Source organism: Anomaloglossus baeobatrachus, chromosome 2 (genome assembly GCF_048569485.1).
Source record: "Anomaloglossus baeobatrachus isolate aAnoBae1 chromosome 2, aAnoBae1.hap1, whole genome shotgun sequence".
Classification (NCBI taxonomy): domain Eukaryota; kingdom Metazoa; phylum Chordata; class Amphibia; order Anura; family Aromobatidae; genus Anomaloglossus; species Anomaloglossus baeobatrachus.
In genome coordinates this window covers 362,148,206-362,175,934 of record NC_134354.1, presented here as the reverse complement: position 1 = coordinate 362,175,934, position 27,729 = coordinate 362,148,206, and the positions used below count along the sequence as shown (strand labels likewise).

General features: G+C 43.8%; 1 protein-coding gene across 2 annotated transcripts in view; it reads right to left on the bottom strand.

Moving 5' to 3' along the window:
- The window catches only part of HTR1D (5-hydroxytryptamine receptor 1D), a 98,364-nt gene extending 71,581 nt beyond the window's left edge, over nt 1-26,783 (bottom strand). The window contains exons 1-2 of one of the 2 annotated variants that reach the window (XM_075334022.1): nt 26,394-26,783; nt 1,077-1,237 (exon numbers count right to left, since the gene is read on the bottom strand). The gene's annotated coding sequence lies outside the window, so the exon portion shown is untranslated. The remainder of the gene's footprint in view (nt 1-1,076; nt 1,238-26,393) is intronic. The other variant, XM_075334021.1, reaches the window with a different exon arrangement.
- Between the last annotated feature and the right edge of the window lie 946 nt (nt 26,784-27,729).

Below are 27,729 nucleotides of genomic sequence, written 5' to 3'. Positions count from 1 at the left end.
CACTACAGTTCAAGTACTCTTCCTTTCTGAAAGGCAATATCCATATTGAACTATATAAATTAAGATGCTAAATCATGGACTAAAGCCATACTGACCTTGTTGTGTGACTTTGGCTGATTTTCTATTGGTGATGTTATGAAGTAATCAATTTAAATATACTCTTTGGTGTAATATGTCATGTATAGAGATGAGAGGATCAAAGAGGATCGAGTTGAATGTCCTGAAATGTGTGGCTTCATGCAAATTCGAACATTTTAAGATTTGATTAGGGGTTTACAATAAAAAGAAAATAAATTTCCCACACTGCTGAATAATCAGAGAGCAGACAAATGCCATTTTGCATTGCTGCACAGACCTCCCCATAATGCCCTGCAGCTATGATATCTTACATATTATTATACCTTGCACCAGTGGTCCGCAACCTTTTTGACCTTGATAGCCACATTCAGCTCTGAGAGAGGCTCACGAGCGACATCTAGCTCCCTCACCCATGACAGTAGTGGCTTTCAAAGTTCACCTTATTAGTACAATGACAGCCAAATGTTTTCCACATAAATCACACCGAGGCAATTTACCGAAATCCAGGGGTTCCAACTCTACCCCATTCAAATCTACACTTCTGTGTGGGACTACTCACAAAAGTCCCCATGTTGAAACCTGCTTTCCACAGCTATTTGCTAGACCTGGAGCTAATCTACCGAGCTTGAAGACAGCCGCAAGCCACACATCAAAGGCCCATGAGCCAAAGATTGGAGACCCCTGCCCTGCTCAGTGGTGGTCATTACCTGGGACATCACAGATCAGCAGTTCCCACTAAAGCACAGTTTGCATGTAATTTTCCTTGTCCCTCTCTTATGTCTGTCTTGTAGTGTGCAAGCTCTTATGATTAGTGATAAGCGGACTCGCAGATACCCATGACTGGCGGGTCCAGTCTGGGTAAAAAAAAAGTTTGGGCTGGAAATGGTCCTGGATATCTGGCAGGATGCAGGTTCCCATATGAATATATGGGGACCTGAATCAGGCACTTAAAAATGGTGGTAGAAAGGATAGAAGAGATTAGAGCGCTTTTTTCTTACCGGTCTCTGCGTGGCTGTACACTGCTTCCAGGCCACTCACGCTACTTCCAGGGATGCTCATTGTGCTTCATGCATATGCACTGTTTCCCCACTGGTAATCCTAGCATCTCTGAATGGTTTTATTTAGACAGTGCCCCCAGGCTGTTTCACAGCGTATTTGACTGCAACCAATAAACAAAAAAATTGATGTAGGGTTCCTCGTATGATGATATCCAGCACACATAAAGCATACGGCTAAAGGCTGTAGTCTCCAGCCATGTGCTTATCTTGGCTGTGTTTCAAAATAAGAAGAACCACACTCGGTCAGTATATACATGATATTTCATCTATGTCCAGCAGGCTGACGGTCCTTACATACTTGAGTCTTCACCCTTTGATATTCTTGTAACACTAACTTTATATGCAATCATAAAAACGTTATGTCCATATTATGTCCAATAAAATGTATTTTATTATACACTGAACAAAAATATAAACACAGTACTTTTGTCCTTGCTCCCATTTTTCATGCCGAACTCAAAGATGTAAGACTTTTTCTATGTACATAAGGCCTTTTTATCTCAAATATTGATTACAAACTTGTTTAAATCTGTATTAGTGAGCTCTTCTCCTTTGCCAAGATATATCCACCTCATAGGTGGGGCATATCGAGATGGTGATTTGACAGCATAATTATATTTATGTTTTTGTTCAATGTATATATTTTGTATTAAAATTTTTCTTAAATAATAATAACATTACCAACAACATCTCCAACATACTATATGCAGTCTTCAAATGGATGAAAAATCTGTCATTAAACAGAGATATTGATCTATAGCATGTTTGTCAAAATATTTACTCAGAATTTCCTTATCAACTGATATCAGACGTTTTAGTTGGATAAATCCAGAGGAAATAAATAGAGGATTAAATAATAAAATAAATCAACATAAAAGCCATCTTAAAAGTGTGATTTCTAATATTTTTTATTCAGTCATACTCTTTCTCCTCTTTACTACCAATGTGGAGCTAACACAGATTATTTTTTTAGGTCTTCCAGTATATACCATGCAGTTGATATGATAGGTTATATAATTCTCTTATTTTCCTCTGTATTGCAGGATTTCAATATAGACTGTTTAACGTTAATGGAATTTTACCTGCTTGTGATTCTTTACTTGTAATGGCATCTCCCTGCTCTAGCTCTATATTATGCTTAAGTGGGATAACTGTTAGCTCTGCTAAAGAGCTAAAGAGGGGAAAGAAGGTTTTAACTAGTGATTGAGAATTCATTTTTAGATAATAATATCATGTAGTAGTTTTGGAGGGCCTTTTAAAGTGTTAATGACGACATCTGGATATTCCCAATAGTAAGTGTTACAAGGGATGCACAGAGCTCCAAGTGTACTTGTTGAACCTGAAACCAATTTCCTGAAAGAGGCAGGATCAGGTCAAAGCCATAGACCATGGTAAAGATCAGTGTTGAGTAGTTGGCATTTGGAACACACAGTTAAGCTATCAACTGTTGGGACCATTTTGGGACAATTGAAAATGTAAATAGCCCCATGCATAAGTTTAATCCCATATTGACCTAGGACGTATACATACTTCCTAGGTTGCTTACCTCCCTTTCATGTGGGCTCCCACAACAAGCCCACATCTTTCCCCACACATCTTGGCTGATCAGAGCAGCTGACATGTGCAGCTAACAGGCGCAGGTGGATCAGAGATCAACTTGTGACTGCTAACCCCTTAGATCACATTGTCAAGCTGTGACAGTGCAATCTAACACACTCTGCGGTGAAGAACTGCGCAATCCCACCAATCAATGGCTACGTGATGTGATCATGGGGCACCAATGGGTTGTCATGAAAGCGTGGGGTCAACTAATGACCGCTGTCATGACTCACTTCTTGTGAATGATGGCAGAGCACTGGCATTCACATGAGATCAGCATTTATGCTGTTCAGAAGGATGCTGAATCACCGCTCTGATCAACAGAAGCAATTGGAAAGTGAAAGTCCTAAAGCCCCCCCCCCCCGAGTGGACTAGTAAAATCAATTAAAAAATGTAAAAAAAATATGAAAAATTAAAAAACAAAGTTTGTATCACTCCTCTTTTGACCCATTGAAAAACAAAAAAAAGCAAAAAGAAACCCCAACCCACTTATTTGACATCACCGCATTCAGAAATACCTGATCTATCAAAATATAAAATCAAATAATCAGATTGGTAAAGGGCGTAGTGATAACAAAATCAAAACTCCAGAATTACGTTTTTTGGTCGCCACAACAGGCAATCAAAACATTGCACCTACCCAAAAGGGTATGATTAATAAAGTCAGCTCAAGACACAAAAAATAAGCCATCACTAAGACCCAGATTCCAAAAATTGAGAACTGTACAGGTCTCAGAAAATGGTGACAGAAGCACAATTTTTTCGGGTCAAACTTCTGATTTTTTTTCCACCACTTAGATAAAAGTAAAACTATACATGTTTGGTATAAACAAACTCATATTGAACTGGGAAATCATAATGTCAGGTCAGTTTTACCATATAGTGAACATGGTAATTTAAAAACCCCAAAAACAATTGTGCAATTGCATTTTTTTGCAATTTCACCACACTTGAATTTTTTTTTACCCTTTTCCAATACAATGTGGGGCAGAATCAATGATGTCATTCAAAAGTACAACTCACCCAACAAAAAAAAATTGATCATATGGCTATCTTGATAGAAAAAAAAGTTATGCCTCTTGAAAGAAAAAACAAAAAACTGAAAATTGCCGGGGGCTGAAGGGGTTAAACTGAATTTCCCTCAAGGATTCATTGATGACATTTTTCCAGAAAGCATACAAACCCATTCAAATTTTGGAGGGGATATCAACATTGTTGATTTGTAGCATCCATTATTTATATTAAGTATCAGGATGTACTCCCAGTAGATTAAGTTTCATCATAAAATAGAGGGGCACCCATTGAGTAATGTAGGATAGGATGAAGGTCATTTTATTTAGATTCAAAAGTTACATCCCTCAAGTTGGACAGAATTGAGAGTCTTAAAGCTTATGTCACACACAATGACAAGTATGTCTATTGTGGATTCAATCTACTATAACATGAAAGACAAGCTCAATTATGATTTCTAGTGCTAAGAAGGTTTGTACCACCATTATCCTTACAGGCCATGAGTTTAGGCAAACTGATTCTGGGATATTTCCTCAAGTAAGTTATGTATGACTGCACAAGGGCTAAACCCCCGAGAGGGGTATTTTGGAGGAGAGTTTTTTCTCCTTCAGTTAAGGTATCTCACGTTTATGAACATTAGTTTTAAATTCAGAGTACAAGCCAAAGTCATTTAGGAGGCCAATAACTATTGGTTGGTGGGATTTAGGGTTAGCTAAAAACAGAATGATATCAGCAAAGAAAGCTGTTTATATTTTTTTCTTATTGATCTTAATACCTGTAAAAGTACTTGGACTCATTAAAATAGGGACTAATGGTTCTATTGCTAGGTTAAAAAGAAGGGGAGATAGTAAACAGCCTTGTCATGTTCCTTTTTCCAAGGGAAATGGCTTTGACAAGAACCCTGGGGTATAAACTTCAGTCCTGGGGAGGCATATTAATTGCATAGTTAACTGATAATTTGATAACTTCATGTTAGACAGCACTGTATATAACCAATCCCATTTAATATTGTCAAAGGCTTTTTCGGCATCAATATTTAATATAGCTGGAGCCTCTTTATCATTATTTAATCTTTAGACCAGTTTTATCTAATACTAAAATTACCTTTCTAATATTAAGGGTTGCTTATCAGCCTTTAATAAATCCTTCCTGAGATAGGGGCGTATTTAACAGGGTTTTTTGTTCTTCAGAGAAAATGGACATGTTGATCTTATCTAACAGATTGGTGGTAGAAGGTGTGGTTTCTTTTTTTGGTCTTTATAAAGTTCACTATAAAATGAAAACAGGATGTTATTAATTATCTAAGGGTTTGCATGAATGTCCCCACTTGTGTTTTTTAATTTAAAGGGAACCTGTCACCAGGATTTTTCCTTATAAGCTTGAGGAAATGAGGAAAGGTGAAAGACCGCTCACGCATGCGCATTACAATACTTTGATCTACCCTCAGCAGGGCAGATTAAAATGCAGCTGTGCAGGACCGCAATGCCATTGACTCGCCCTCCCCAGCGCCTTAGGTGACTCTGTGTCGGGCCGGACTAGTCCGGGATAGTCAGTGGTGGTTGGGCCTGATTCCGTGACCCTGATGGAGTCAATTAAAATGGCGGTATGGGGGAGATGGTAATAGAGTTTATATAAGATTCGTGATGCCACCTGTGGTAATTTGCAGCTATGGAGCTGCAGCTGCTGGAAGAGACCTCTGGGGCTGATGTTATGGCAGCTGAGGTGTTTTTTGCTCTCTACAGGTAGAGCGTGTACCCCGGGGCAACCTTTGGTGATTGGTAAAGTCTATGGTGTTTGTTCATGTGGTGCAGGATAAAGCAGATGACACAGGGCTTGCAGTCAAGATATTTACTCACTGTTCAGTTTCAATGCTGCAGCTGACCGGTTACCCACGGAATGCCAGGATCCGCTGTCAGGGATCTCCGCCAATCCCGGATAGTTCAAGGGTCAGTACCGGTGCACCCCTCAAAGTGTCCTGTCTGGCTTTCTCACTAGCGCAACACTGCACTTGGCTGTCCTGCGCCTCCACCACAGGGCCTGTCCAAAAGGTGGCTGACCTAAGTTGTATCTTGCTTCCCTTTGCAGGTGGTCTGTGGCAAGTTGTGGCCTTGGGCGCCTGCAATGATCTCCCAGGCCTTCGGTTTCACTAAAAGTAATGTCTTTCTTCTTTCAGTCTAAAGACCGTCCCTGTATTGCAGCCGGATCCCTCCACCCGGTATTCTAGTGGAACAGGGCCATGGGACGTTCGTACTTCCATGGCACCCTGGAATCTCTTCTATCGGTGTCACCTGGACCTAGCAAGACGCCAGGATCTCCACCAGGAACCTCCTTCTGTCTCTGTCTTTCTGACCGCTGTCCTCTCCTGACAGCCCACATCCTCACTCCTCTCTCTGACTGCCTAAACTTGAACTTACTGGTTCCCCTTTCTACTCTCTGACTCCTCCCAGACCCTTCCCTGGTAGGCTCCACCCCCTCATGGACCAGTGAATGGGACTTAAGGACGCATAACCAGGTATACTGGTCGCTACTCTCAGCATTAATGGAGTGCCTGCCTTAAACCCTGACCCGGTGAGTGACCTACCAATCGGTGTGTGCAGGTTTTGTCTGTGAACCGGTAGATGACCCCATTCTTACCTGGGATGGGATACCACACCTCTGGATGAGGTGCAGCACCTCTGTGGCGATGGAAGCCTCAGAGGCACCACACTATCCTGTATGAATGATGTAGAATGCTTCATCCATATGGGGCTAGGAAGAAGGACAGCAATCGCAGCAGGGAGACACCAGACCGCGAGCTGTGACACCCATAGGACCGCAACACTTCAACTGAGTATAATAAAGGTGTTTTTTACATTGTACAGAGTGACCTTGGCTCTTATATACAGTATTCTGGAATGATGTATTAAAAGGCCGACTTGTTAATTCATGCCATAATTTTCCCACTCAAACTGCTTTAGCTGTTTCCCACAATAAGGAGGGATTATCCTAGTGTATTTAGTTATCAGTTATACATGTCTTACATGATTGATTAAGGGACAATCTGAATAAATCATCTATACAGAAATTATTAGGAAATTTCCAAAGGAAATCCGAGCCTTTAGAATGGGAGTGTGCTAATTCCATTAGTATTGGGGACTGACCAAGATGGCATTATTGTCTATATTAGTACATATTAGTTTGGGAAATATAAACAGGGACATTAGCAAGTAGTCAATACAAGACAATGATTTATTAGCGTGCGAGTAATGCAAATATTCCCTATGACTTGTATGAAGAAATCTCCAGAATTGGTCAGACCAAGCAAGCATAATAGAGGGAAAAGGACCTTGTCATGTGCCATGATCAAATGAGGATGGACAGACATGGCTTTCCTATCCTCAGGGACAGAAGCAACACAATTAAAATCTCTTCTTATTATCATGTTAGATGTGGGGTCTAGAAGTAATGTAATTTTTAGTTGCTTAAAGAAAGATTTATTACCCCCATAGGGGGTGTACATATTACATAAAGAAATATCCCGACTCGGTGTAGATAATCATTGTTGTGCCAGCCTAAGTTCACTATTCATTTATTGGCTTACTAGAAGGTGGCCCGATTCTAACGCATCGGGTATTCTAGAATTTACATATTGTGTAGTTAATGTATGATTTTTGTTATATATATATATATATATATATATATATATATATATACATGTTGTTGTGTGTAGTTACCAAGTGTTTGTGTAGGGCGCTGTAAATGGTTCTGGGAGTTGTCTGGGTGTGGGGGTGTGTGAGAGTGGTGTTGTATGTGTAATGCGTTGTGTGTGTTGCATTGTTTGTGGAGCACTGTGTGTCTGCAGCGTTCTGTGTGTGTGGTGCTGTGTGTGTTGCGCGGTTTGTGTGGGTGTGGAGTGCGTGTGTGTGTTTTGGGGGGAGGTATGTTTTGTGCAGTGTGTGTTGCGCGGTATGTGCGTATATTTATGTATGCCGCGGTGTTTGTGTGTTGGGTGTTGTGTGTGTGTGTGCGGCGTTGTCTGTGTGTGTGTAGGTGTCTGTGTAGGGCGGTGTTTGTGGTTCCCAGTGTGTGTGTGGTGTGTTGTGCGGTGCGCGTGTGGCGGTGTGTGTGTGTTTTGGGGAGAGGTGTGCACCCCCCATCGTGTTCCATCCCCATGCTGCACCCCCCATCGTGCTCCATCCCCCATGCTGCGCACCCCCCATTGTGCTTCATCCCCCATGCTGCGCACCCCCCATCATGCTCCATCCCCCATGCTGCGCACCTCCCATCGTGTTCCATCCCCTATGCTGCGCACCCCCCATCGTGCTCCATCCCCCATGCTGCGCACCCCCCATCGTGATTCATCCCCCATGCTGCGCACCCCCCATCGTGCTCCATCCCCCATGCTGCGCACCCCCCATCATGCTCCATCCCCCATGCTGCGCACCCCCTATCGTGCTCCATCCCCCATGCTGCGCACCCCCCATCGTGTTTCATCCCCCATGCTGCGCACCCCTCATTGTGCTCCATCCCCCATGCTGCGCACCTCCCATCGTGTTCCATCCCCCATGTTGCGCACCCCCCATCGTGCTCCATCCTCCATGCTGCGCACCCCCCATCGTGCTCCATCCCCCATGCTGCGCACCCCCTATTGTACTCCATCCCCCATACTGCGCACCCCCCATCGTCTCCATCCCCCATGCTGCGCACCCCCCATCGTGCTCCTTCCCCCATGCTGCGCACCCCCCATCGTGCTCCATCCCCCATGCTGCACCCCCCCTGTTGTGCTCCATCCTCCATGCTGTGCACCCCCATTGAGCTCCATCCCCCATGCTGCGCACCCCCCATCGTGCTCCATCCCCCATGCTGCGCACCCCACATCGTGCTCTATCCCCCATGCTGTGCACCCCTCATCGTGCTCCATCCCCCATGCTGTTCACCCCTCATCGTGCTCCATCCCCCATGCTGCGCACCCCCCATAGTGCTTCATCTCCCATGCTGCGCACCCCCTATTGTACTCCAACTCCCATGCTGCACACCCCCTATCATGCTCCATCCCCCATGCTGCGCACCCCCCATCGTGCTCCATCCGACATGCTGCGCACCCCCATCATGCTCCATCCGACATGCTGCGCACACCCCATCATGCTCCATCCCCCATGCTGCGCACCCCCTATCGTGCTCCATCTTCCATGCTGCACATCCCCCATTGTGCTCCATCCTCCATGCTGCGCACCCCCCATTGTGCTCCATCCCCCATGCTGCGCATTCCCCATCGTGCTACATCTCCCATGCTGCACACCCCCTATCGTGCTCCATCCTCCATGCTGCACACCCCCCATCGTGCTCCATCCCCCATGCTGGGGCCGCCGAAAACGGGTCCAAGCGTGGCAACGTGTGCCGGGGGCGGGGCTGAGCGGGTGAGGCGTCAGCATATGCCGGCTCTCTGCACATGTGTACCGGGAGCCGGTGTACGCTGGTAACCATGATACACATTGGGTAACTAAGGGAAGCGCTTCCTATAGTTACGCGATGTGTATCATGGTTACCAGCGTACACCGGCTCCGTCACGATCCCAGCATCACAAGGTTATGTCCGCCGGGAGCGGGGCCGAGTGTGCCAACGTGTGGCGGGGGCGAGCGGGCGAGCCGTCAGCGTATGCCGGCTCCCTGCACATGTGTACCGGGAGCCGGTGTACGCTGGAGCGGGCGATGCATGCGGAGGGCCGGGGCGAGCGGCTAATCCATGCGGGGGGCGGGGCCAGGCCGAGGTGAGCGGCCAATCTGTGGGGGGGCGGGGCCAGGCCGAGCCCAGCGGCCAATCCGACAGTTGTCACTGTAATGACACTGTCACGGTGACACAATGTCACGGTGACACAATTTTGGAGCAAGACAGACAGACAGAATAAGGCAATTATATATATAGATTAAATGATGTGTAAGTTTACTGATTGGGATTAAAACCCCTGCTTTTCTATGAACCAAAGGGGAGTCATACACATTGCCCACCCACAATTTATGCATCCTGACAAAATCAGCCTCAGGTAGATGACTCTCTTGTTGAAGGGCAATATCTGGCTTAAATGCTTCAAATGTCTAATGACCTTCATGCGTTTTTTGGTGGCATGCAACATTCTATGAAACAATAATTAAATTTGAAGAAAGAAAATCGAGTATGATGGTAAACAGCATTCTTGAAATGACCTTATCTAACTGGAAGTGAGATGACTATAAAGAAAACAGAAAAGTTTTCAAGAAATAAGAAATCTACATGACAAACGCTCAACATAATGAGCAACGATAAATTACCTAGCATGAGTTGATGACTCCAACCTTGTCTTACTAGGAAAAAGGAATCATGGGGCTTCAATTCTACCCAACCTGTGAGAAATAATCCCTTTTTACTCTTGCTGTTAACTAATATATCGCTCATTAACCGAAGAAAGCATAAAAAGTTTAACAATAGGTTCACTATCAGTAAGTTAACTGTACATGGAAATATAAAAGTACAAAGGTCACTTAGCACCCCTTTTTTGATGATGAATAGCAGGTCTTTGCTCTTTGGGAGGGCCTTGATTCAAAAGTTCTACTGGACTCCGTGAATGGTGATGGAGGTTATTTTCCTAGGAAGAATGAATCTCACTATTCGAATCCCTCGGGTGTAAGAGTTTGTTCACAAATATGACTGCCATTTCTGTAGATATTACAGTGTGGAAAGAGCCATTGCTCTCTTTTATCATCAGAACCAGAAGGTAATTCATTTGGAAGTGGGTATTGTCTTTGTATAGTTTGGTACATATTGTACTGGAGAATTTGTGTTTTTTGGTCACCTCAGCAGAGAAATCTTCAAAAAGAAGGACCTTGTGGCCACACAGTACCATAAGTTGACTCCATCTTTAATATACAGTTAGGTCCAGAAATATTTGGACAGTGACACAAGTTTTGTTATTTTAGCTGTTTACAAAAACATGTTCAGAAATACAATTATATATATATAATATGGGCTGAAAGTGCACACTCCCAGCTGCAATATGAGAGTTTTCACATCCAAATCGGAGAAAGGGTTTAGGAATCATAGCTCTGTAATGCATAGCCTCCTCTTTTTCAAGGGACCAAAAGTAATTGGACAAGGGACTCTAAGGGCTGCAATTAACTCTGAAGGCGTCTCCCTCGTTAACCTGTAATCAATGAAGTACTTAAAAGGTCTGGGGTTGATTACAGGTGTGTGGTTTTGCATTTGGAAGCTGTTGTTGTGACCAGACAACATGCGGTCTAAGGAACTCTCAATTGAGGTGAAGCAGAACATCCTGAGGCTGAAAAAAAAGAAAAAATCCATCAGAGAGATAGCAGACATGCTTGGAGTAGCAAAATCAACAGTCGGGTACATTCTGAGAAAAAAGGAATTGACTGGTGAGCTTGGGAACTCAAAAAGGCCTGGGCGTCCACGGATGACAACAGTGGTGGATGATCGCTGCATACTTTCTTTTGTGAAAAAGAACCCGTTCACAACATCAACTGAAGTCCAGAACACTCTCAGTGAAGTAGGTGTATCTGTCTCTTAAGTCAACAGTAAAGAGAAGACTCCATGAAAGTAAATACAAAGGGTCCACATCTAGATGCAAACCATTCATCAATTCCAAAAATAGACAGGCCAGAGTTAAATTTGCTGAAAAACACCTCATGAAGCCAGCTCAGTTCTGGAAAAGTATTCTATGGACAGATGAGACAAAGATCAACCTGTACCAGAATGATGGGAAGAAAAAAGTTTGGAGAAGAAAGGGAACGGCACATGATCCAAGGCACACCACATCCTCTGTAAAACATGGTGGAGGCAACGTGATGGCATGGGCATGCATGGCTTTCAATGGCACTGGGTCACTTGTGTTTATTGATGACATAACAGCAGACAAGAGTAGCCGGATGAATTCTGAAGTGTACCGGGATATACTTTCAGCCCAGATTCAGCCAAATGCCGCAAAGTTGATCGGACGGCGCTTCATAGTACAGATGGACAATGACCCCAAGCATACAACCAAAGCTACCCAGGAGTTCATTAGTGCAAAAAAGTGGAACATTCTGCAATGGCCAAGTCAATCACCAGATCTTAACCCAATTGAGCATGCATTTCACTTGCTCAAATCCAGACTTAAGACGGAAAGACCCACAAACAAGCAAGACCTGAAGGCTGCGGCTGTAAAGGCCTGGCAAAGCATTAAGAAGGAGGAAACCCAGCGTTTGGTGATGTCCATGGGTTCCAGACTTAAGGCAGTGATTGCCTCCAAAGGATTCGCAACAAAATATTGAAAATAAAAATATTTTGTTTGGGTTTGGTTTATTTGTCCAATTACTTTTGACCTCCTAAAATGTGGAGTGTTTGTAAAGAAATGTGTACAATTCCTACAATTTCTATCAGATATTTTTGTTCAAACCTTCAAATTAAACGTTACAATCTGCACTTGAATTCTGTTGTAGAGGTTTCATTTCAAATCCAATGTGGTAGCATGCAGAGCCCAACTCGCGAAAATTGTGTCACTGTCCAAATATTTCTGGACCTAACTGTACCTGAATAATTTTATATTTAGCATTTAAGTCCAGAAACTTCATGATGACTTGACGTGGACAATGTTTATCAAAGAATGATAAAGCCTGGCCCACCCTGTAGATTCTCTCGACTTATTGGTAAATGTTTAGCTTTAGGTTTTAAGTCCTTTTCTTTCTGCATCTCAATGCAGCGCTGAAAGGGCTGCAAGATAATATGACAATAACTTCCGCTGCTAAGAAGGAACTATCAAACATTGACTTGTTACCCCTGGTTGTAGAATACAGGGTTGATATGGGGGAAAAATGATGATCTTGCTGACATCAGAATTCAGTTTTACAGATAATGGAGCCATTTTGAGGATGTCCTTTGTGGCAGACATATGGAGGGGTCAAACACTAGACTGTCCAGAGCCAAGAAGGTAGCGATCCATAACTGTAGTGTTATGGGTTGAGGGGCAATTCATTCCTGGTTTCATTGAAGCTACTGGTCAATGGGGGGAGCACACAAAACACCAAGTTTCTTACCAGCTGCCGGATCCCAAACACAGGTGAGGTTTTTTTTTCCTGTGCACAAGATTGCACCTATCCGTTCCACATTCTAGGGCTGTCAGTGACATCAGGAAATCCTTCTACCAACTCAGCCTGGGATATCACCACTCTTGGCTCTCCTTACCTCACAGTTACGTTTCTGCCTTCGCTACACAGCAGGGGACAGCGTCTACTCCTGGGATGTCAAAAGGAGGCTGATGTTTTGGGCTTCCAGGTAGGCCTCACACTGAAGCATGTACAGTACAGCATGGAGCCAGAGAAGCAGGGCTAGGGTTAGATATTACGGATTCTCAAGGCACACAAAAGGGACTGGCTAGTTATATGGTAGCGAATGGAGCTTTGTTTTAGCTGGATGGCTCAGATTAAATCTGATTGGAGCTCCTTCATTCATTCCTGCAAGTGGCGTCTATTAAAAATGGTGCACCATTTGGCATTTACAGGCATCTTTTCTTTTCCAGCACAGTAACAACTTCAGAACTAAGTTTCTTTTATTTTTTTTTTTTTTTATTGATGATTGACCACAAAGATCGCCTCTACTTTCATGTTGTCATAAATCAGCACAGAGGAGCTCAGAATAAGACAGATAACAGTAACAAGGTCCCTATCAAAATAAGTTAATTCATGAATTATCATATAGGATTTCCTGTAGCTAGCAATAGAAATAGCAACCCAGACACTATAGAAGACAAATGGTTTAATTTGCTTTAAATTAAATGCAATTGTATTAATTAATTAAAGCTGCCTATACATGTCTTTAAGCAAAAAAAAAAAAGTCTCCAAAATTGTCCATATCTATTAATATTGCCAGAAAGGACGTTTCTGGACATTTTGTAATAAATGCTCTTGTCTTTAAAGATTAAATGATTGAATAAATGGCTGATATCTGCAGATAACTAATCAGGTTCAATCTGATTAGATCATATGGTCGCCCATGGATGATCAGCCAAGGTCACTGCAGACATACAAGCATAAGAAGAACTGATAAATGACTTCTGGTTATCTACTATTGTATCATTATAATAAGCTTTTGTGATGCTTCAGGGCTGTGGGGTACTCAGTCCCAGGCTGGTGGTGCGCAGTGGAGCAGTCATGGTCGCGGCCCGGTACCGTGGCCCTTGGGGTGTCGTCCTCTCAGGAAAGGAAGTGGGTTTTGTTTAAAATAAAAGAAAAGGGGAAAAATAAAAGAAAATAATAAAAGAGTTCTCGACTACGCCACTAGCAGCGTGCAGCCAGGTTATAGGGGGGCCGCCACTGCAGGTTTATGCTGGGGCTAATGGAGTGGTTCAGCCTGGATGTTTGGAGCCCTCCGCAAGCAGGAACAGGCCCCAGCAGTCAATGATGAGGATAGTAGTGGGGAACTGTTACGGGGGGCTGTCTGATAATAACTGAAAGGAGTATCAGACAGTCAGGGTCCACCGTGCAAAGACTTTGCTGCAGACTATGGCAGAGTGCAATACCTCTGTTAACTCACAGAAGGATATAATAAGTAAGTAAAGCAATTCCTCCCTTACTTGGAGGGTGTGTGGAATGATCTCTGTTAATAATCACAGAGACAAAGGCAATGTGTGCGAAATGGCACCTACCTAGGTCCGCTCTTCTAGTGGTGCAAAAGAGACGAACAGCAGCGTAAGCCGCACAAAGCTCCTACCTGCGTTCGCTCCACTAGTGTGCGAGGACACGAACCACTAGATATGGCACCTGCCTAGGTCCGCTCTTCTAGTGGTGCAAAAGAGACGAACAGCAGCGTAAGCCGCACAAAGCTCCTACCTCTGTTCGCTCCCCTAGTGTGCGAGGATACGAACAACTGCCAGACGCAGTATAAGGAACGTTACCCTAGCGGCAACGTCCACCTACGAGTAGAATCACAAGGCCCAGCCAGACCATGTGCCTCAGGCACCTGCCTATGTCCGCTCCCCTAAGAGGTAAGGATACGGACAGCAGCCGAAGCTGTAAGGTATAAGAACGCTACCCTGCCGGTAGCGCTCACCTAGCATAGACAGAGGAATGCCTAGAGGAACGCGCACAGAGCGTCTACTCATATGCATGAACCAAGAGGACTGAGCACCATGCGGCGTGTGTCAGGGTCTTATATAGACTCTGTGCCTCATCCAAGATGGAGGACACCAGAGCCAATCCGCTGCCAGAACGACAGGAGTGACGTCATGCTGGCCTATCACCGAGCAAGACGTCACAAGCACATGACCAGCGACCAATCGGCATAGAAGGTGTCAGAGACATGTGACCTCGTGTCAGCGATGATGTCACCCGCACATGTGCGATGGCTCCAAGATTGGACTTAGTCTCCAGCGCTCGCACATGTGCAGTAGCAAGAAATCTGGACTTAGTCTCCAGCGCTCGCACATGTGCAGTAGCAAGAAATCTGGACTTAGTCTCCAGCGCTCGCACATGTGCAGTAGCAAGAAATCTGGACTTAGTCTCCAGTGCTCGCAGCAACCGTAACAGTACCTCCCCCTCAAGGGCCCCCCTCCCGGCGACGCAGGTAATCGGCAACTAAGTCGGGAGCATGGACAGCCTCCTCAGGCTCCCAAGAGCGATGTTCCGGACCATAGCCCTCCCAATCTATCAAGAAGAACCTGCGCCCTCTAACCATCTTAGAACCAACTATGGCTCGTACCTCATAGCTAGAGCGAGAGGAATCAGAGGCAGGAGAGTGCACTTCACGAGCGTGAGGTAAAATAGCCGGCTTTAGCAGTGAGACATGGAATTTGTCATGAATCCTAAGATGGACAGGTAACTTCAATTGATAGACTACAGGATTTACCTGTCGAAGAACCTCATAAGGACCCAGGAAGCGAGGAGCAAATTTGACAGAGCTCACTCTAAGTCTCACGTGTTTTGCAGAGAGCCACACAAAGTCCCCTGGAGAAAAGACAGGAGCCGGGCGACGAAACCGATCGGACACCGTCTTCATACGGTCCTTAGCTGCTTGGATCGACTCTTGAGTCCGATCCCAAACCTCTCTGGCATTAGTTGCCCAGTCGGCCACAAGAGGAGGAGGTGCAGCAGCGGGAAACGGTACTGGTACCCTAGGGTGTTGCCCATTATTGAGTACGAACGGTGTCTGCCCAGTGGCCTCAGCCAGCGAATTGTTAAGGGCAAATTCTGCCCAGGGTAGGAGGGAGGACCAGTTATCGTGGTTCTCAGCAACAAAGTGTCGAAGGTATATAATCATAGATTGATTGGTACGTTCAACCAAACCATTAGTCTCCGGATGGTATGCCGAAGAGAGATTCAACTCAATTTGCAGAAGGCTACAAAGATCTCGCCAGAAACGGGAAGTAAATTGCGGGCCTCTATCACAAATGATACGATCTGGCATCCCGTGAAGCCTAAAGACATGCTTGAGGAATAGTTTGGCTAGTACCCTGGAAGATGGGATTCTCGATAACGGTACGAGATGAACCATCCGGGAGAAATGGTCCGTAATGACCCACACAAATCTATGTCCCTGTGAACATGGAAGATCACCCACAAAGTCCATGCCTACCACCTCCCATGGTCTATCTGGCACTGGTAAAGGATGCAAGAGCCCAGCCGGTCTCTGCCGTAATGGACGGTTGCGAGCACACGAGTAGCAGGAACTGACATATCTCTTGACGTGGCTGGCTAAGTGTGGCCACCAATACCACCTCTCCAGTAACTCTCGTGTCCGCCTAATACCAAAATGCCCACCCACCTTTGAGGTGTGGGCCCATGACAGTATATCATTCTGTCGATCAGGCGGAACAAAGGTCTTGCCCGGTGGGATTTGGTCTAACGTCACAGGGGAGAGCGTATGAAAAACCCTGGAGGGAAGGATAAGACGAGGTTCGTCAATCTCTTCCTGGGTAGAAAGCATAGAGCGAGACAGGGCGTCTGCCTTGTTATTCTTACTCCCAGACAGATAGTTGATGGAGAAGTGAAAGCGGGAGAAAAACAAGGACCAGCGGGCTTGGCGAGGATTCAGACGCTGAGCGGTTTGTAAGTACGTCAGATTCTTATGGTCTGTATAGACCTGGAAAGGATGTTTCGCTCCTTCCAGCAAGTGACGCCACTCCTCCAAGGCTAATCTCAAGGCGAGCAGTTCCCTATCCCCAATGGTATAGTTTCTCTCTGCCGGTGAAAAGGTTTTAGCAAAGAAGAAACACGGCCTTTTTCTACCTGCACCGTTCTTTTGATACAAGACCGCACCAGCACCCACTGAAGAGGCATCAACCTCTAAGAGGAAGGGCTTACTCTCATCGGGTCTTTGAAGAACGGGAGCAGTTGAAAAGTGTCTTTTTACTGCCTCAAAAGCCTGAGATGTCTCAGTAGACCAGGCTTTGGGATTAGCACCTTTCTTAGTCAAGGCCACCAAAGGGGCCACCAAAGTAGAAAAATGGGGTATGAACTGCCTGTAATAATTTATGAATCCTAAGAAGCGTTGCACCGCCTTCAAGGAATGAGGTTCGGACCATTGCAGGACAGCAGAGAGCTTCGCAGGATCCATAGCCAGACCCTCTTGTGAGATAATGTAACCCAAAAAAGGCAATGAGGACTGCTCGAATACACATTTCTCGAGTTTAGCAAACAATGAGTGCTCCCTTAAACGGGAAAGGACACGAACGACATCCTGACGATGAGTCTCCAGATCAGGAGAAAAAATCAGGATGTCGTCCAGATACACCACTACTGAGGATAACAGTAAATCCCTGAACACATCGTTTACGAAGTCCTGAAATACTGCGGGTGCATTACATAACCCAAAAGGCATGACGAGGTATTCATAGTGACCGTCTCGGGTGTTAAAAGCGGTCTTCCATTCGTCACCCTTTCGAATTCGTACCAAGTTATACGCACCCCGCAGATCCAACTTCGTAAAAACTTGAGCTCCTCTCAGTCTGTCAAAGAGCTCCGAAATTAAAGGTAATGGGTATTTGTTCTTTATTGTGATTGCGTTGAGACCCCTGTAATCTATGCAGGGACGCAAATCACCCTCTTTCTTCCGAACAAAGAAAAACCCAGCTCCCGCGGGAGAGACAGACTTACGAATGAACCCCTTCTCTAAGCTCTCTCTTATATAGGTCGACATGGCCTCCGCCTCAGGTATCGACAGGGGGTAAACCCTGCCTTTAGGTGGAACCGAACCTGGGATAAGGTCTATGGCACAGTCATACGGCCTATGGGGTGGAAGAACCTCAGGACCCTGTTTGGAGAACACGTCAGCGAAATCCAAATAGGGTGTAGGTATGGGAGAGAGATCAGTTGATGCAACCGCAACGACCTTAGGTGGTAAGGGAAGACATCGGGACTGACATTTCGAACCCCAACTAATAATGCTGTCAGACTCCCAGTCAATGTGAGGAGCATGAGTCCGAAGCCATGGAAGACCCAGAAGGACGTCGTCTATACCCTCAGGCAAAACAAGAAAAGAAATCTCCTCTATGTGACCCTGAGACAGGGAAAGGCGCAAGGGAACTGTCCTGAATGTAATGGAGTCAGACAACATAGTTCCATTAACAACACGGACAGGAATAGGCGCCTCTAACATGATAGAGGGAATATTGTGTCCCTTTACAAATCCTGAGGACACAAAAATCCCGTCAGCTCCGGAATCCACAAAAGCCATAATAGGCCATGTATTCTCAGATAACGAGAGCTGACCTGGGATACAACACTTAGAGGGTGCAGAAGACGTCTCTAGTAACCCCCCTCTAATGGTTACTAGGCCAGGGAGTTTCCCTGACGACTAGGACACTTGTTGGCATAGTGCCCAGCTTGACGACATACGTAACATATAGGAGGACCAGACTTGCGTAGTCTGGAGGACGTATGACCTAACTCCATAGGAGTGGGAGATGTTTCAGATGCTGAGGAAGATGGTAGTGGACCCTCAACAACTGGAATAGCCCGATGCTTAGGGCGTGAGGAAGAGACCTCGAGTCTACGTTCCTTATGGCGTACATCGATCCTCGTTGCTACTGTGATCAAGTCCTCCAGAGAAGCAGGGACCTCACGAGTAGCAAGGGCATCCTTGACATAGCCTGCCAACCCTCTCCAGAAGATAGGAATCAACACCTTCTCTGGCCAATCTAGTTCTGCCACCAGAGTTCTAAAAGCAATGGCATAAGAACTAGTGGATAACGAACCCTGAGATAGATCTAACAGTCTCAGGGCCGCATCATGGGTAACCTGCGGACCCATGAATACCGCCTTAAGAGCATCAAGAAAGTCTTGATGTCTCAGAGTAACCACATCAGAGCGCTCCCATAGGGGAGTCGCCCATTCTAAGGCTTTGTCCTGAAGTAAGGAGATGATAAAGCCTACTCTGGACCTCTCCGTAGAGAAGCGAGAAGAGTTGACCTCTAGGTGTATCTGACACTGACTAATGAAACCACGACATGATCTGGCATCGCCAGAATATCTGTTTGGCAGAGCAAGTCGAGGATCATGTGCAGATGTCACCATGGTCTGAGGTTTATCCTCTATACTCTTGAGCCGTGACTCAAGTACTTGTATGTAACGGTGTAACTGCTGATATTCTGCCATAACTGCCAGACCCTTGGCTCAGTCCTAATGTTACGGGGGGCTGTCTGATAATAACTGAAAGGAGTATCAGACAGTCAGGGTCCACCGTGCAAAGACTTTGCTGCAGACTATGGCAGAGTGCAATACCTCTGTTAACTCACAGAAGGATATAATAAGTAAGTAAAGCAATTCCTCCCTTACTTGGAGGGTGTGTGGAATGATCTCTGTTAATAATCACAGAGACAAAGGCAATGTGTGCGAAATGGCACCTACCTAGGTCCGCTCTTCTAGTGGTGCAAAAGAGACGAACAGCAGCGTAAGCCGCACAAAGCTCCTACCTGCGTTCGCTCCACTAGTGTGCGAGGACACGAACCACTAGATATGGCACCTGCCTAGGTCCGCTCTTCTAGTGGTGCAAAAGAGACGAACAGCAGCGTAAGCCGCACAAAGCTCCTACCTCTGTTCGCTCCCCTAGTGTGCGAGGATACGAACAACTGCCAGACGCAGTATAAGGAACGTTACCCTAGCGGCAACGTCCACCTACGAGTAGAATCACAAGGCCCAGCCAGACCATGTGCCTCAGGCACCTGCCTATGTCCGCTCCCCTAAGAGGTAAGGATACGGACAGCAGCCGAAGCTGTAAGGTATAAGAACGCTACCCTGCCGGTAGCGCTCACCTAGCATAGACAGAGGAATGCCTAGAGGAACGCGCACAGAGCGTCTACTCATATGCATGAACCAAGAGGACTGAGCACCATGCGGCGTGTGTCAGGGTCTTATATAGACTCTGTGCCTCATCCAAGATGGAGGACACCAGAGCCAATCCGCTGCCAGAACGACAGGAGTGACGTCATGCTGGCCTATCACCGAGCAAGACGTCACAAGCACATGACCAGCGACCAATCGGCATAGAAGGTGTCAGAGACATGTGACCTCGTGTCAGCGATGATGTCACCCGCACATGTGCGCCAAGATTGGACTTAGTCTCCAGCGCTCGCACATGTGCAGTAGCAAGAAATCTGGACTTAGTCTCCAGCGCTCGCACATGTGCAGTAGCAAGAAATCTGGACTTAGTCTCCAGCGCTCGCACATGTGCAGTAGCAAGAAATCTGGACTTAGTCTCCAGTGCTCGCAGCAACCGTAACAGGAACAGTCTGTGTGAGTGCATGCCGTTAAGGAAACAGTCCACACCAGTATTGCAGTTTCAACTTGCCTTGTTTACTTTGGTACTTGAACCTGTGGGTGCCGATTCCAGGTGTACCCACGCTCCTTGTTCTCCATGCCAGCTGTGACCTGGGTTGGCTGTCCTCTGTGCACACTCATTGCGGTTGGACTCCCGTGGCCTAGAGCTACTTGGGAATCCCTTCTCTTCGGTCTTGGTCCTACTGCAGGCAGCCTGGACTTTTAAGGGGTTCAGTCCCTGGTCTCCTCTTTGCTGCTTGTGCTTCAGGCTTGTTTGGTTGGTGATGGACCCTGGAGATCTTCTTGTGATGGTGGAATATTATGAATTGTGTACCATTTTGTGTGGGTTAATATTTGGGCGTGGTTCACTGTCCATTCTGTGTTCCTTTTGTGTACATTGTCCCATTTGCAGGTTAAATTCCTCCCCTGCCAGGATTTTGTTCCCAAATCGGGGGAGGGGGCGTGGAAGCCACCTAACTTCTTTGCTTACCTGAAGAATTAGTCAGTCTGTTGGGAACTTGAATAGAGAAGGAAGAAGATTGAATTTCTGAGGGTAGCTGTGGCTTCTCAGGGAGACCTGAACTTTTATCGCTTAACAGACTATATTTGTGTTACTGGACTAATTTTACCCTCTGTATGGTGGATTATCTTATGGACTGTTTTGATTTGCTTGGAATAAATGCTCTTTGGATTGTACCGCCATCTCTCGTTCTGTTGATTGTGTGATATGGGAGGACCCCGTGACATTCTCGCCTGGCAGAGTTAACAGCTGACCATAATGTGTCCCACTGTCCTACCTAGGGTCTGCACCCCACCTTGTGCTGAGTCATGTGAGCCTTGGTTCCAGACTTCCACAGGCCTCCCGTGGTTCCTGCAGTCTGACGCTTCCACAGGTAATTCACAGTGCCTGGAGTCCTGGTTCTGTACTCCACAGTACCTCACTCCTTTTACAGCACTCTGGTGATTCTTCAGGTCAATTTCTGTACTTTCCACTCTTTTTTCCTCACAACTCCTCTACTTCACTTTTTTTTCCTTGATTTCTACTAGAACAACTACTACTCCTCAACTGAACTCACTTCCTGCCAGCTTCCCAACTAACCACTGGCCACTCCCCCTCGCTGGGTCTCTCCCTACAGGTTAGGTGGCTAGGCAGTCTCCAAGCCAAGTCTAGTGTTGGGGTCTTGTGTGTGGCCTGAAGGTGCTGGGGTACTTGCTGGCACGGGTATTCCGGGGTTTGGGTTTTCCACGGGTTACATTTGTGGCCCCTGGTACCGCAGGGGTTCTACATTTTCATATAGGAAGTATAGCTAGAAAAACAAGGTGTGCAGGAGTCAAGTTAACACGTATATACTATTTGATTTTAGGGGTTTTTTTGCATTTGCTAATGTTCTATTTTTAAATGTCTTCTCTGTGGAATATTTTTTTTTAAGTATCACACCAATCCCCTGCTATTAACATTCTCATGCAGACCGATCCACCACAGTTCTTAACATGTCCCTTAACATGTCCCTGTGACTGCTGCAGCCAATCACTGGCCATGGTGATGATCCACTACAGCCAGTAATTGATGGCAGTGGTCACATGTCCCTAGTACAGGAAGTAGAAACAGGGTGAGGTCTGTACATGAGTGATATTAGAACACTGAGGATTTTTTATTATGATTATTATTATTATTAGTAGTAGTAGTAGTAGTAGTAGTATAGTAGTAGTAGTAGTAGTAGTAGTATTATGGTTCAATTTTTAACAAGTTACTCTTGCCAGCCACCTTTTAAGATTCCTTGAAAGCAATAAGTCATTATACTGCTTCTCAAAAGGCATTTTGTTGGCTCTCTGTGGTTCAGACTCTTGATCAAGGGATTTGTTCAATCAATAAAAATTTCTCTCTATCTAAAATAAATTGCACTAGGATTTTAAGGATGCCCTTTGCCTTTCTCTAGATAACATGAGGTTGAACTTAATGGACATGTTTTATCTATTTTTTCAAGTCACTTCCTACAGTGGAGGAAACCATTTACCACACACATTACATAGGCTTGTACTGGCCAAAATAGCATTTTTTATGGAGGCAACCAGAGTAGTTCGTCATATTGGAGACCTTGATAATAATAATATTTTCTAATATTGTCAGAATGCTTTCAGATTTCCTAAAGAGTAATGACCATTGTGACTTTTATAGTTTTACACTATATTTATAGGGGGATATTCCATGGTTTTTATATGAACCACAATGTCATGACTGACCATGGTTCTCCTGACCAGAATTTACAGCTTCCTAAACAGATAGGAGGCTGTAAGTTAGGTTGTGTGACCCTTGGTCAGTCCAAACATTGTGGTCCATGTACAGACAATTACATACCACCATTTGAAACTAACTTTAGCTCTTCTTGTTCAAATCCAATCAGAAATATTTGTAATGATAACTAATTGTTTAACAAGTGTTAACTGTAATAATACTTTTTACTACTACAAGGAATGGAAGGCCTCCCATATGATGAGAGGTTGAAAAAGTTAGATTTGTTTAGCTTAGAAAAAAGATGTCTCAGAGGAGATCTCATTTATATGAATAAATACAGTACATGTGTGGTCAGTATAAAGGACTGGCACATGACTTATTCCTTCCAAAGACAATACTAAGGACCAGGGGTCATACACTGTGAGTGGAAGAAAAGCGATTCCGATAGCTAAATAGGAAAGGGTTCTTTACAGTTAGAGCAGTCCGACTGTGGAATGCCCTACCACAAAAAGTAGTAATGGCAGACACTATAACAGCTTTTATAAAAGGGCTGGATGATTTCCTCAGTACACACAACATTGTGGATTATAAATGATTTAATGGCAAAATGTAGAATTGGTGGAGGAAGGATGAACTAGATGGACCTAGGTCTTTTTCCAACCTATGTAACTATGTTAATATAGCGACTATGTGACTTACAAGTTCAAATTAGGTGCTGAGAATCGAAATAAAAAGCAAGAAAATAAAAAAATGAAAAATGAAATAAATAATGAAAATAAAGTCATTTCTAGGTTGTCTGTATTTAGAGTACACCATGCTAAGATTGGTGCTTAAATATATACTGCACTCTACAGTGTTGATCTGAGTAGTAGATAAAAAAGAATAAATCAAAAAAACAAATAAAATTGGACTGTGATTGCTATTGCTTTAAGAAGCTAGCTGAATGACAAGCTTTTTCCTAGTTTCCTGACCCCTTTCATTTGTAGTTGTTTTTCCATTTTTTTTCCTTTGATGACTGATTGCATCTCTTCTTTTATTCTCAGAAGGCAACATTGTGCATTGGTGTATTTGAGGAAGAATATTGACATTTAAAGCTGAACTTTCATAGTGCATACCATATATATCTGGCTTGTAATTATCAAACAAGCCTTGGTTAAGTGTTGCCTTGGAATAGTCCTAGCAGCTCTGATAAAGCAAGCCGTATGGGGAGTTGACACGTGGGTTAATTCATCAATTAAGCTTGACAGAAAGATATTTTGTTTTGGACACATAATCTAGCTTAACCCAGATATTGGTGGCTGAAATAAAGAACCAACGAGTGCAGTTAGGGTTCCTCTTTACCTCTATTTTGTACTTACCAACAGTAATGATATCTCCTAGGCAAGATATTCTAAACTAGAAGTGGTGTATGCAAAAAACACAACTTTACTAAAAAGTACAACTGAAAACATAAAGTGTAACCTCTTTCCCTGCATAAAATGTTAGTATAGGTTTGTATTAAATATATTCAAAGTTTGTATATTATTTTCCTTTAGCGTTATATTAGCTCTATTAGAGCCTTATATATGTATTATATTCCTTTAGAGCTATATTAGCTCTATTAGGGCTTTATGTATATATTATTTTCCTTTAGAGCTATATTAGCTCTATTAGAGCATTATGTGTATATTATTTTTCTTTAGAGCTATATTCTCTACTAGAGCTTTATGTATATATTGTTTTCCTTTAGCGCTATATTAGCTCTATTAGAGATTTATATATGTTTTATAGTCCTTTAGCGCTATACTAAGTCTATTAGAGCTTTATGTATGTATTATATTTCTTTAGAGCTATATTAGCTCTATTAGAGCTTTATGTATATATTATTTTCCTTTTGAGCTATATTAGCTCTATTAGAAATTTATATATGCACTAGCTGTACTACCCGGCTTCGCCCGGGTTAATAACTGCTGTTAACAAAATAGAATGTATTAACAAAAATGTATTCTTCACACAAAAAACACAAAACAAATAGATATAAATGTAATTATAATGTCTGTCTCCCCCTCTGTATATATCTCTCTTTCTCTCTCTCTCTCTTTGTCTGTCTGTCTCTTTCCCTGTCTGTCTCTGACTGTCTCTTTCCCTGTCTGTCTATCTCTTTCCCTGTCTGTCTATCTCTTTCTCTGTCTGTCTATCTCTTTCCCTGTCTGTCTATCTCTTTCCCTGTTTGTCTATCTATCTCTGACACTTTCCCTGTCCGTCTCTTTCCCTGTCTGTCTCTTTCCCTCTCTTTTCCTCTCTTTCCCTGTCTGTCTCTTTCCCTCTCTTTCCCTCTGTCTCTTTCCCTGTGTCTGTCTCTTTGTCTGTCTCTTTACCTGTCTTTGTCTTTACCTGTCTGCCTGTCTGTCTGTTTCCCTGTGTCTGTCTCTGTCTCTTTGTCTGTGTCTGTCTCTTTACCTGTCTGTGTCTGTCTCTTAACCTGTCTCTCTTTCCCTGTCAGTCTGTCTCTTTGTCTGTCTCTTTGTGTCTGTCTCTTACCCTGTCTATGTCTGTTTCTTACCCTGTCTGTGTCTGCCTCTTTCCCTGTCTGTCTCTTTCCCTGGCTGCATTGTGACACGCCAACATTCCATTTAAAAGCATGGCTGCACATTCTTCTGAAGTTCTGGCTGCGCTGTGGCTCCCAGCTCCATTCGCTTTAATGGAGGCAGGTTTTTTGGTGAATAACTGTAAAGCACGGGGTTAAAATTTCCCCTCAAAACATAGCCTATGATGCTCTCGGGGTCCAGAAGTGTGAGTGTGCAATATTTTGTGGCTGTAGCTGCGACGTTGCAGATGCCAATCCCGGACATACATACATACATATACACACACATACATACACACATTCAGCTTTATATATTAGATTATATTTCTTTAGGGCTATATTAGCTCTATTACAGCTATATGTATGTATTATTTTCTTTTAGAGCTATATTATCTCTATTAGAGCTTTATATATGTATTATATTCCTTTAGAGCTATATTATCTCTATTAGAGCTTTATATATGTATTATATTCCTTTAAAGCTATATTAGCTCTATTATAGCTATATATATGTATTATATTCCTTTCGAGCTATATTAACTCTATTAGAGCTTTATATATGTATTATATTCCTTTCGAGCTATATTACATATATAAAGCTCTATTAGAGATAATATAGCTCTAAAGGAATAGAATATCTCTATTAGAGCTTTATATATGTATTATATTCCTTTAGAGTTATATTCTCTATTAGAGCTTATGTATGTATTACCGTATTTTCCTTTGCAGCACTGGTTTGCCTAGAAAGCAATCCCTAAGAAAAGTTCTTATTTTTTGTGCCAATTATAGGCTTTGTTAATTAAATATGCGTAACAGTACATTGAACATTTAGTTGCAGCAAAGCTGAGATTGCCATTTGGCACATGTACCGTGATCTCTCAATGTATAATTGGGGCTTTTACACAGGCTGAATGGGATAACTGATGAGTTATGTTAACTCTCGGCTCTATGAAGAATCAACTTGTCTTGTAAAATATTGCAGATCTCATGCACATTAAATCTGGCATTTAAATATAGGGAACAAAAATCAGTCATTTTAATGTCACATGCTGTAAAGAATTGTTAAATTAGAAGAATAATGCAGATTCACTTACCAGATTCAAAATGAATGGGAAAAAAAAGTGATTTTCTGCTAGATTTCAGCCAGCCAAAAGTGCACTGCCATCCACGTCATAAGGTGATTACTATGGACAAAGCTCTGCCGTGATCCAAAAATATTTGCAGTGTATTACCAAGAAAGAGAAAATATATGCTAACTATTACATGGGGTTTCTAGGAAACAAATCCATAAATCCTTAGATTTCTTTTTCATTCCAGATTTTGTACTCCACGTTCCGTTAGCTAGCAATAAAAACTGAGAATCCTTATTCCTCTGCTCTAGCCTAATTCCTGAAAACTGTGTGTATATTGTACCCTGAATTGCTCCAATAACTGGTGAGTGCTGCACTAACATCCATCCAGGAAAGTGGAAGAGGCAGGCTTTGACTGACTGAGGCTTATAGCTGTCTCCAGTATATATTGATGGAAGATTCACAGTATAAGCTTTGGGAGGAGTTTCAATGTTCGCATCAGCACAGAGTAGATTAACCAGTTCTCAGCTAATGAAAATGTGCAACATCAGAAATCACACGAGGAAAGTGCCTGCACCGCACATTTATGTTTACAACCAGCCATACTGTAGACTAGTGTAAAGGCATTATAGCTGTCTATGTGAAATCAGGTACATACCAATGCACAGCTTATATACATTAAATGGTTAAAATAAAAGTCAGCATTCGCGCTATGCAGTATACACTCAGCTACGTATAGAAAGTTCAACAGATACCACACAAAGGGGAACATTTTATTATAGAAACAAATATATTAAATACCCTATATATATATACAGTACAGACCAAAGGTTTGGACACACCTTCTCATTCAAAGAGTTTTCTTTATTTTCATGATTCTAAAAATTGTAGATTCACATTGAAGACTAGAGTTGAGCGCGGTTCGTGGTTCGTGGTTCTCCAGTTCTAGGCTCGAGTGATTTTGGGGCCTGTTCTAGATCGAACTAGAACTCGAGCTTTTTGCAAAAGCTCGATAGTTCTAGAAACGTTCGAGAACGGTTCTAGCAGCAAAAAACTAGCTAAATCCTAGCTTGGTTTCTGCTGTAATAGTGTAAGTCACTCTGTGAATCACACTATTATGACATTTCAGTGTATAGTGTCCGTGAACAGCGCCTTCAGATCACTGCTGTTTCTAAAATGGCGATCACCATTTTTTTTTTTTTTCCCTTGTCTTCCTTCCCTAAGCGCGCGCGTGTAGTGGGGCGGGCCAGCATGTCAGCCAATCCCAGACACACACACAGCTAAGTGGACTTTTAGCCAGAGAAGCAACGGCATGTGTGATAGGATGTCCATGTCACATGTCCCTGCATTATAAAACCGG